The 12386-nt window shown below is 35.0% G+C and overlaps 1 long non-coding RNA gene across 1 annotated transcript in view; it reads left to right on the plus strand.

The window, feature by feature from the left end:
* The window catches only part of LOC102975916 (uncharacterized), a 21004-nt gene extending 9117 nt beyond the window's left edge, over window positions 1–11887 (plus strand). Inside the window, exons 2-4 of the long non-coding RNA XR_008615606.1 lie at window positions 2577–2720; window positions 3285–3472; window positions 4385–11887. This is a non-coding gene — a long non-coding RNA (uncharacterized lncRNA). The remainder of the gene's footprint in view (window positions 1–2576; window positions 2721–3284; window positions 3473–4384) is intronic.
* Window positions 11888–12386: the final 499 nt, after the last annotated feature.

Consider the following 12386-nt stretch of genomic DNA (forward strand, 5'->3'; position numbering starts at 1 on the left):
GAGCACAGGCTCCGGACGCGCAGGCTCAGCGGCCATGGCTCACGGGCCCAGCCGCCCCGCGGCATACGGGATCCTCCCAGACCGGGGCGCGAACCCGGTTCCCCTGATCAGCAGGCAGACGCGCAACCACTGCGCCACCAGGGAAGCCCTACACTTTATCTTTTTTAGAGTTGGTTTTGATCATTTCTTTTCCTAAAAAAAACTATTTCACATATAGATTAAAATTTATTTACAAAATAATCTTGCATAATTAAAAAAATATATTCTTTTAGACATTTCCCCTTTGTCATTTAAAAGTTTTCTCTTCCTCTTTTTTATTAGGTAGGGCAAGGATTTATTTCTCTTACTGATTTGTTTTTAAGAATGAGCTATTTTATTTGTTTACCCCATCTTTTTCTATTTTTTGACTGATTACATTTTGTCTTTATTCCTTTCTTTTGCTTTACTTCAGCTTACATTCCTTTTCTATCTTTTTGTAGGGTGCTTAGTTCAGTCTTATATTTAGGTTAATATAACCATTTAAGTCTGACTTTTTTTCTGAGCACTAAATTGGTATGCCATCCATTCTGATGTTATTTTTGTCATCAAAATTTTCTAGAAAGTCTGACATTTTAATTGGTTTTAATATTTATTTATTTAGGCTGCGCTGGGTCTTAGTTGTGGCACACAGGATCTTTGTTGCGGCATGCAAACTCTAAGTTGTGGCATGCATGCAGGATCTAGTTCCCCAACCAGGGATCGAACCCAGGCCCCTGCATTGGGAGCACAGAGTCTTACCCACTGGACCACCAGGGAAGTCCCTGATATTTTGATTTGTATTTCCTCATTGAAGCAACAGTTGCTTAGTTAAGTACATTGTTTACAAATAGAAGAGCTTTTAATTTTTTGCTGTTATTATTTAAATTTTTATTGTGTTATGTTCAGAGATTTTGTTTCAAACGCCCTCCATTTTTATACTTATACTGTAATCACAGAAAATTTCTTCTCCATTCATTTCAAATTGAACCTTACATCCACTATTTAGATTTTTCGTAAGCTCTTCTTTTATCTAGATTGCCACCCTCCAGGTTTTATCCCAAATATCCTTTTTAATAGATTCCCTGACACTCCTAGTTTCCCCAATTTCCTCATACATTCACTTACTCTGCCCTCTCCAAAATTATAGTCTCCTTGTTCAGTTTTTAAATAACTGTTCAGTATGATACATAACTGCTATAATATCTAAAAATCATTCAGATACTTTTCCATAAAGAATAAGAATGGTTGGTTCTAGATGTAAGGGGATAGAAGGGAAATCTGTGAAATGTTATGAAGTAAGCAGACTGAGCATCCAGGAGGGTTGAATAATAGTAAAACTCAACTGAATATATGTTAATTATACACATCTCTATGCACAGCAGGGAATGAACAATATTGGTGGAGACATCTGTTTGACTGGATAACTGCTTAAAGAATTATTAGATAAAACAAGGACCCTTTTCCTTTTACACATTTGGCTGAGCTACCTTGAATTTCCTTTAGCTCTCATATATATAGGAAGTAAAGAAGGAAAAAGTGCACTTAATCACTGCAGTAAGGTATGAGAGATTACAGGTAGCGAGAAATGTCTTTTGAGTGTTGTGAAATTATTTAAGTGATTATGATATTCAACTGCATTACAGTGACTTTGTAATATTTTCTTCTAGTATCATAGTTTGAGTTATCATTTTATTCTACAGTTAATCATTTAACACCTGCTATGTCCTGGTGAATTTATTTTGAATGAAATAGGAATTATATCTTCCTTTGGGATGGTTTGGGAATCAGAAACAGCAAAGCAAGGCGAAAATTAATGTATATGTGTTGAAAACTGTGACATGAAGAATCATGATGTTGTGATTGAGAATAAACATGGATCTACTTATAGTCAGCAGGGCAAGCATTTCTGTGCAAGAAATGTTTAACCTAAGGTGAAAGGATGAATAGTCAGCCTTTCATTGAGCCCAGGAGAGGTGATTCTTAGGAGATGAAATAGCCTGTAAAAAGCTGTATGAAATGGAAAGGTTGTGGGCATAATCTAGGAGCTGAACAGTAGCAAGTGTCCTAAGAGAGTAAAGAGGACAGTTTCTTCCAAAGAAGTCTTTAGGTAAGCAAAGGCCATATTATATTCTATGGTAACATTTTTGGATTTTATTCTAAGAGTAAAGGAAATGATTAATATTATTAAATGGGAACTCCTAAACTTTGATTTATATTGGAATCATCTTCTTTAGTTATTAAACATGTAGATGCCCAATTACTCCTCTAGATTTGATTCACCTTGGTCTGGGGTGGTACCCAAATAGCTGTACTTGTAAGAAGCTCTCCAGATTATTCTGATTGACATCTAAATTTTAAATCACCACAATCTTACATAATCTCTCATTATTCTCTCAGCTCATATTGTTTTGACTTAAAACTACCTAATTATATTGAAAGTTCTTTAAGCCATTTCCTTTCAAGAATTGTTTTCATTTTGTATTATATTTTTAAGATAGAAACTATGTTTTGCTGGCTGCTAGAAAATAATCTTTGTTTGCTTTTTTGTTTTCTTCTAGGTTTACTCTCCAGGTATAAGACCAAGAAGTTATCTCCAGAGAAGGACATTTATGAAGTCAGTTTATCCCGATGGAAGATAATAGGAGGAAGTAAAACTCTTTGTCTTAAAGGATCTATTTTGAGAAATGAGTGGCAGAGCAAAAGTGAGTTTGAGGGTCAACAGGGACCTCGAGATAGATATTTCAGTCAAATGAAAATCATGTATAACATGCCAACATGTAGAAAACTTATTCATCTTTTACTCTGAATCAGAGAATTCGTAATAGTCAGAAACTTTATAGGGAATGTGGAAAACCCTTTAGTTGTGGCTCAAATTTTGTTCAACATGAGAAAGTTCATTCTGGTGATAAACTTTTGATTGTAAAGAATGTGGGAATACCTTTAATAGTGTCTATCAGGAGTTCCCTAGCTGTCCAGTGGTTAGGACTCGGTGCTTTCACTGCCGTGGGCCCAGGTTCAATCCCTGGCTGGGGAACTAGGATCCTGCAAGCCACGCAGTGTGGCCAAAAAAAAAAAAAAGTGTCTATCATCTAAGTGTACATCAGAAAATTAATACTGGTGAGAAACTCTATGAATGTAATGAATATGGGAAGGTCTTTAGTTGTAGCTATCAGCTTACTCTGCATCAGAGATTTCATACTGGTGAGAAATCCTATGAATGTCAAGATTGTGGAAAAGCTTTTCTACTTGTTTTTTTCCTTACACAGCATCAGAAAATTCATACAGGCAAGAAACCCTGTGAATGTAAGGAATGTGGGAAAACTTATAGTGCATGTGGTCAGCTTACCTGTCTGCAGAAAATTCATACAGGCAAGAAGCCCTGTGAATGTTAAGGAATGTGGGAAGGTCTTTAGACTTGATTTTTACCTCATTGAACACAGAAGAATACATACAGGTAAGAAACCTTATGAATATAAGCAATATGAAAAAACCTGTAGTGTGTGAACAGTTTAATTGACATAAAACAGTTCATACTGGTATAAAACCTTTTGACTGTAAGGTATGTGGGAAGGCTTTTAGTTGTAGTGGCAACCTTAGAGTACATCATAGAATGCATACTGGTAAGAAATCATATGAATGTAAGGAATGTGGGAAGACTTGTGGGAGTATATTCTCAAGTTAGTGTACATAAGAAAATTCATACTGATGTGAAACCCTACAAACGTATAGAATGTGGGAAGCCCTTTAAATTTAGTTTCTATTTTACTGAGCATCAGATAATTCACACTGGTGAAAAGCCCTATGAATGTAAAGAATGTGGAAAGGCCTTTATTCATAGAACAGATCTAAAAGAACATCTGAGAATTCATTCTGGTTTAAAACTCTATGTATGTAAAGAATGTGATAAGGCCTTTAGTTGATGTGGACAGTTGACTCAACAGCAGAAAATTCATACAGGTATAAAACCCTATGAATGTAAGGAATGTGGAAAGGCCTTTAGTCGTAGTGGAGACCTTAGACCATATCAAAGAATTCATACTGGTGAGAAATCCTGTGAGTGTAAAGAATGTGGGAAGGCCTTTAGACTTAATTCATACTTTACTGAACATCAGAGTTTTCATACTGCTGAGAAACTCTATAAGTTATGTAGGAAGGTCTTTAGATAACATTCACATCTTTATTGGCATCAGAGAATTCATAATGTAACGGAATATAAGAAAGCCTTTCCATGTCATTTTCTGTTTATAGAATAGCAAAATATTCATGGCAGAAAGAAATTCTGTAAATGTGACTCTTTTTCCAGACATGTTAATTTAATAAGTGTGTAACAGCCTTCCAATACCTCTCAATCCTTCTTAAATTTTAGGAACTTCATATTAGGAAATAAACCTGTTAATGTAACTGTAAACCAAGAATTCCAAGAACAGAGACCTGGTTGAAGAAAAAAAAAAAAAGAGAAAGGAAAAAAGCGCTTTTATTTGGGGTTTGTTAGAACTGCTGCCCAAGAAACACAAACCCAAGAAAGTACTCGAATTGTGTTCTGCTGGACTATAAAATGGGGTAGGCTTAAAAAGGTAAAAAACTGCAAAGTTACATAAGTTGTCAAGAATTAGGATGTGAGCTGGCAAGAGGTAAGGGTGCTTGTTAAACAAGGATGCTTTGGGGTTCACAATGATTACATAATTGTGTCAGGGGGTGGGAGACTTTTAAATTACAAGGTTGCAACTAGCAGCTGCTAGCAGATACTGTTTTGAAAACAGCTGGTGCTGTCCTTGAGTTTAATACAATTCAGAGAAAATTCAAGTTCTGAGTGATGCATGAATGTGTCTCAGACCAGATCCTCAGTGTCTGCCAGATTACATTTTTGTATGCCTGAACTATGAATACTCCATTATAATTTCAATTTGTCATCAAAATAATTGTGGGGAAGTTTTTAATCAATGACATAAACTTATCATCATTGCCTTTACTCTCTGTGTGATAGTGGGCAACACATTTACCCTTCTGTGTGTCATTTATAAAATGGTACCCACCTAAAAGTGTAGTTAATAGTTTATAACATGTACAATTTTGCAAAAAGTACCAGGCCAAAAAACTCCTTTGAATGAATAATGGATATGATTATTTTTATTATCAACATTATACTTAGTGAGTTTCTTAATATAAAGAAAGACATAATGAAGGTAACAAAATTAGAAAGCCATTCATCACTTATTGTATTTCAGGAAATTCATCTTTGATAAAATCCATAAGAATGTAAAGATCAAATGCAGACCTCATTGCTTAAGTTCTACCAGAAAATTAGAGCTGAAAAGTAACCCTAAGGATTTAGTGAGTGTGAGAATATTAAGAATATAGCTCCTGAAATATCAAGGAATGGTGTGAAGAATTTTACCAATAATATAGAAGTTAAAAGGATAACAAAGAGCAAACTGCCTAGAAAATATTTACCAACTTTATTATGAAAAATTTCTGACAAAAACATAGAACACATTCTATAATGAACATCCATTTACCCTTCACCTAGATTTGAAAATTTACTTTGTATATTTGCTTCATTTTTCTATAAAATATAATTTTTGCTGTACCATTTAAAGGTAAATTGTAAACATTATATCACTTTACCCTCAATAAATCAGTTTGTATCCTAGAAGTTAGGATAATACATATTACCAAAATATTATAAACACACCTTAAAAATTCTATACATTCTAATATTCAGTCCATATTTAATTTTCCCTAATATTCTCAAGAATATCTTTTAACAAGGATTCACTCTCCAGGCTCATACATGTTAGTGGTTATGTCACTTTTAAACTGAACAGCACTCCCCCCATCTTTGTTTCATGGTTATGTTTTTTTGAAGAGTCCATCACAGTTGTCTTAGAATGTCTTGATTTCTTGGTTTGTCAAATTTATTTCCTCATAATGTTGTTCATCTTGTTACACTGTTTCTAAATTAGAACTTAAGTAGAAGCTTGATTTGCATCTTGTTAAACATTTTTAGCAAGAACACTTCACAGGTATTTGTGACTGCCAGATCTCTCATTATAAAACTATCTTATTTTTTTGCAATTAGTAAGTAATTGGGTAATAATTTGTACCTCCTCTTGGAAATGTATAATAATCTGTATGTATAAAACAAGTAATAGATTAAACTGAAAGTCAAATTTTAAATTATAAGCCATTCAGAAAGGACTGGTACTGAAATGTTTATATTTCAAAATTTGTGAGATGTAGCCAAACCTCTGCTCAGTGTGAAATTAACATCCTTTGATGCATACAGGAAATTAAAATTAAGGGATGGGACTTTTTGTTATCTCTCACCTCAGCACCTATTCCAATGTCTTTCTCATATATTAGGCACTTGATAAAACTTGAAAAAAATAAGCATTCAAGTGAAAAAGTTTAAAAATTACAAAATAAAATGAAATGAATGCTAATAGAAGGAAGTAGTTAATGCAATTTAAATTAGAAATTAATTTTAAAAAACACTTGTAGACTTACCCAATTTTTCCAAATTTGATAAAAGAAAAGAAAAATGACACAATTATAGCAGCATGAATAACAATAGGATGACAATTATAGCAGCATGAATAACAATAGGGATATTATTAACACAGATACTGATGTTCTTTGTGAGGAAATATTATGTAAATTTATTTCAATATATACAAAATTCCAGTTAATGAATTAATTATTGTCTAGAAAGTGAACTTTATTGAAATTGATAAAACATAATCAAGCCTGAAAAGACCATTAATGAGTGGGAAAGTTAAATTTAGCCAAAAAGCTCCTTTTTATAAGCCAGCACTTACAATCTGTTAGCTCCTTGGATAAAAACTTCAAGGAGATAATCCTTAACAGAATTTTCCCAGTTCATGCTGCATGACTGATGTAATCCAGATGACCAAACTAGAGAATAGTTATTAAAAGGCAAAATCTAGATGAGTTCTAATTAAATAGAAAAGGCAAAAAGCTAAATAGAATATTTGTCAGCAAAATGATATAAAAGCATTATGCAGTACATTCTCATTTATTTGAAATAAACCAGCATTGGAAATTTCTAATTGTGTACATATCTAGCTTAAGTGATTGAAAACAGAACTTGATCAATTCTCTTTTATCTTCTAGATTCATTCTCTTAGCCTTACTATCACTGATATTGTCCTGATTTCTCAAAATGAAAAAGTGCTCTCTCATTTTAACATTTTGAAGGTGATACAGTTTATCAGTGGCATCCTGTAATTACTTTCAAGTAAATACCAACCAAGATTTTTATGTGTATGAAAAGCTTTCATTGGTATTTTCTGGTAAGATCAACAGTGTTCCAGTATCAAAACAGTTTATATTTGATGGAATGTATTGTATGTATATACACATGCCTATACACACTCTAGACATAAGGATTTAAATTTAATTTATAAGAGTTTCTTGAAAACAACCACCAAAACAAAGGCACTTCAATGTTTTTGTTTAGATTTTAATAAATGGCGCTGGGACTATTATACATACAATACATACCACATATAGGCAGCTCCCAAAAATCTAAATAACTTCTGGTGAATATCAGAGAATACCTGAAGTACTTGGCATTAGATCATCTAAGGAAAACAGATGATCTAAGACCAGAACACGAGAGAATATACACCACAATTTAAAAAGTAAGTGTGGCATAATGTGATCTATGTCTAGGGTTTGTCACAAGGAGCATGAGTGGAGACAGTGGCAACAGTGAGATTGCTGGGAGAAGTAATTTCACCTAGCATATCACCCTTTCTTAAACTAGTTAGTAAGTACTATTGTTTGCTTCTGGGAGAATGTCAGAGGCTACTGATTGGTATTATTCTGGAAAAAACAGAAGCATCCCTATACTTAGGACTAGCTGGCAAGGAATTTTGTACCACAACACCCCTCCTGCTAGCCTGTCTCTCTCTAAAGACAAATCAGAGTACAAATCAAGGCAGCACATCCTAGTCCTGCCCTGAAGCAGATTACATCAAAAGGATCCTCAAGTGTAAAACTGAGTATATGTCAGAATTACCAAACATTTGATAAAAGTTGATTCTCATATAATAGAGAAACAAAGCTAACCAACTGGAAATACTACCAGTAGAATAAACAGAACAGGACTTTAAAGTATGAATAGCATCCTCAAAATGATGTGAACATATATACTATATCCCCAAAACAGAATCTACTAGAGATTACACAAGTTATTTAAATGTTTTTGTGAAAATAACTCAGTAGAGGGACTTCTGTTTCTAAAAAGATGGAATACATGTCCTTTTTGCCCTGTTCTTCCTGCTAAATACAACTCAAAACTCTGGACAGTATATATGAAACATACAAGATGACTCTCAAAGATGAAGAGAAGCTAGGGACCACAGGACCTAAGGAATAACATGGGGTGAGTTCCACAGGTTTCATTTATATCCCAGACTTGGAGCTGAAGAAGCTGGTAATTGAAATGCTAACGTGTAGAGACTGAAAAAAAAGTCTCAAGAAAAGCCTATTCTCTCCAACCAGAGAAACAGGAAAGGACAGCCTAACAAGACATGAAACTTTTAAACAACTGCTCTACTTCAGGCAAACACCACCAAAAAATCTGTGCCCCTATCCCCACCACTGACACCAGAGGCCAAATGGAGACTCTAGCCCTCTGACCTTTATCAGGTTGTAAAAAAGTATCCCCAATGTCCCCACCAGATTGTGTCAGAAAAAGTCGAGTATGAAGTCCAGCCTTTAATGGGCCCCTCCACTACCAGTACAATGTCAACGGTGCCTAAATGGGGAGCCTGACCTTCCATAGCCAATGAAAATATTGTTCAGGAAATGAGAAATCAAGAACAGCCTCAGATGAAAATGATTTTTAACAACAGGCATACCCTCAAAGAATGACTTCCAGGATTTGTTGCCAACAAAACTTCCCCCAAAGAATGCCTAAAGAAATATCTGTAAACAAAAATGAAACATTAAAGAATCGTGGAAAACAAGGAAGGTAGAAAGAACACGATAAGAGCAAAACTGTGGGTAAAATAGACTTTCCTTTCCTTTCCTTAATTATGTTTGACAGCTGAAACAAAAATCATAACACTGTCTAATGTGGTCTTCAAGAAATATTCAAGTCAATTAGAGAGAGAAGGAAACTAAGGTTTCTACACTTACAGTGGATAAATGTTGAACCATTATACTTCAGTATGTACAGCTGGCCCTCCATGTCTGTGGGTTCCATATCCACAGGTTGAAAATATTTGAAAAAAAATTCCAGAAAGTTCCAAAAAGCTAAACTTAAATTTGCCACATGCTGGCAACTATTTACATAGCATTTACATTGTATTCCCAACTATTTACATAACATTTATATTTTATTAAGTATTATAAGTAGTCTAGAGATAATTTATAGTATACAAGCATGTGTGTAGGTTATATGCAAGTACTATACCATTTTATGTAAGTAGGGAATTGAGCATCTGTGGATTTTGGTATATGCAGTGGGTCCAGTCATTAATACACTGTACCAGGGGACAACCGTATATATTATGTCATGCCTAGAGCAACTCTTGAAAAAATATATGAGACCCACAAATACTCTAAACAGAAAAATAGCAGAGTAGGAAACTATAGCAGTCCATCCAACCACAAAAGTAATTAATAGACTGGCAAAAACAGAATCAACTTTTTCAAAAATCTGGAAACTAATCAAAAAAGTACAGCATTCAGAGAACTGCTGAATCAAGAAAAAAACAAGTGTTATCATACTAAGTAAGTCAGAAAGACAAATACCATATGATATTACTTATATGTGGAGTCTAAAATATAACACAAATGAACTTATCTATGAAACAGACTCAAAGATATAGAGAACAGGCTTATGGTTGCCAGGGGGGTGGGGTGGGGTGGGGCAGGGATGGATTGAGAGTTTGGGATTAGCACATGCAAACTATTATATATAGAATGCATAAACAACAAGTTCCTACTGTATAGCACAGAGAACTATATTCAGTATCCTATAATAAACCATAATGGAAAAGAAAAAATAACCAAGTGAATCTCAGAGCTTTGTGGTATTTTAATTTACCCTGGTCCCATGCCTCATTCCCCAGCTCAGCAGCAGTCTTGACTACAACAGCCCACACTCCCAATACTGCTACATAGAATCTATAGGAAAGGGGAAATCACAATAGGAAAGGCAAATATATATTAAGGATTGAAGATTACTTAAATAACCCAGTATGCAGATTGAAAATAAAATTTTAAAATTGTAAAAGTGTTAACTACAATAAACAGTAAAAGGATAAACATGAAGATAAAAAGAGAACGTCAAAATAAAGTCTGGGAGGAGGGAAATATAAAAATATGTATCTTTTAGAACATGATTTAACTTGAATGATTATCAGTTTAAAGCAAGTAGATATAGTTATGGGTCAGCATACTTGAACTCCATGGTAACTACAAAGCAAAAACATACAATAGATTCACAAAATATAAAATAGAAAGGAACTCAAGCATATCACAAAAGAAAATAATCAGAAAAAAAGACTGCAAAAACAACTGCAAAACGAGGATTAAATGGCAATAAATATACACCTATCAATAATTACTTTAAACATCATTGGACTAAATGCTCCAATCAAAAGACAGAGTGGCAGATTGGGGGAAAAAGAAAAAGAACCTGCAATATGCTGCCTACAAGACATTCACTTCAGGGCGAAAGACACACACAGACTGAAAGTAAGGGGATGGATAAAGATATGTCATGCAAATAGAAAAGAAAAAGGCGGTAGCAAGACCCATATCAAACAAAATAAAACAAGGCCATAAAGAAAGACAAAGGCATTACATAATGATATAGGGATAAATACAAGAGGAGGATATTACATTTGTTAACATGTACACACCCAAAACAGGAGCATCTAAATATATACGGCAAATACAGACATGGAGAAATTGACAATGCAATAATATTGAGACTTTGACACCCCACTAACATCAATGGACGGATCATACAGACAGAAAATAAATAAGGCAAGAGAGATCCTAAATGACACAAACCAGTTGTACTTCATTGATATCTACAGGACACTACATCCAAAACAAACAAAAACAAAATACACATTCTTTTCAAGCACCCATGGAATGTTTTCTAGGATAGACCACATACTAGGTCACAAAAGCCTTAGCAAAGAAGAGGTCAGAAATTATTTCAAGCATCTTTTCTGACCACAACGTTTGAAACTATAAATCACCAACAGAAAGAAAACAGGAAAAGAGACTTATATTAGAGACTAAACAACATGCTACTTTAAAACCAATGGATCAGTGATGAAATCAAAGAAATCAGAAAACTCCTTGTGGCAAAAGAAAATGAAAACACATTACCAAATCTATGATGCACCAAAAACAGTTCTAGGAGGGAAGTTCATAATGATACAGGCCTTCCTCAAGAAATAAGAAAAAAATCTCAAAAAAAAAAACCCCCAAGAAACAACCTAGGGACTTCCCTGGTGGTCCAGTGATAATGAATCTGCCTTACAGTGCAGGGGACATGGGTTCGATCCCTGGTCAGGGAACTAAGATCCCACAGGCTGTGGGGCAACTAAGCTCGCACACCACAACTACTGAGCTTGCATGCTTCAACTACAGAAGCTGTGTGCCGAAAACTACTGGGCCCACACACCCTGGAGCCTGCGCACCACAACTAGAGAGAGAAAACCCACATGCCACAACTAGAGAGAAGCCCGCACACTGCAACAAAAGATGCCACATGCCTCGACAAATATCCTGCATGCCACAACTAAGACCCAACACAGCCAAAAATAAATAAAATAAATAATAAATAAATCTTTAAACCCCCCCCACCCAAAAAAAACCCAACCTAAACTACCACCTAAAACAATTAGAAAAAGAACAAACAATGCCCAAAGTCAGCAGAAGAAAGGAAGTAATAAAGATCAGAGAGGAAATAAATAAAATAGAGATTTTTTAAAAACAGAAAGGGCTTCCCTGGTGGCTCAGTGGTTAAGAATCCGCCTGCCAATGCAGGGGACACGGGTTCGAGCTGTGGTCTGGGAAGATCCCACATGCCACGGAGCAACTAAGCCCGTGCACCACAACTACTGAGCCTGCACTCTAGAGCCCATGAGCCACAACTACTGAGCCCGCATGCTATAACTACTGAAGCCCGCGTGCCTAGAGCCTGTGCTCTGCAACAAGAGAAGCCACCACAGTGAGAAGCCCACGCACTGCAACGAAGAGTAGACCCCACTCGCCACAACTAGAGAAAGCCTGTGCACAGCAATGAAGACCTAATGCAGCCAAAAATAATTAAATTTTTAAAAATAGAGAAGATCAATAAAATTCTGTGA

The sequence above is a fragment of the Physeter macrocephalus genome, chromosome 17 (assembly GCF_002837175.3).
Source record: "Physeter macrocephalus isolate SW-GA chromosome 17, ASM283717v5, whole genome shotgun sequence".
NCBI lineage: Eukaryota > Metazoa > Chordata > Mammalia > Artiodactyla > Physeteridae > Physeter > Physeter macrocephalus.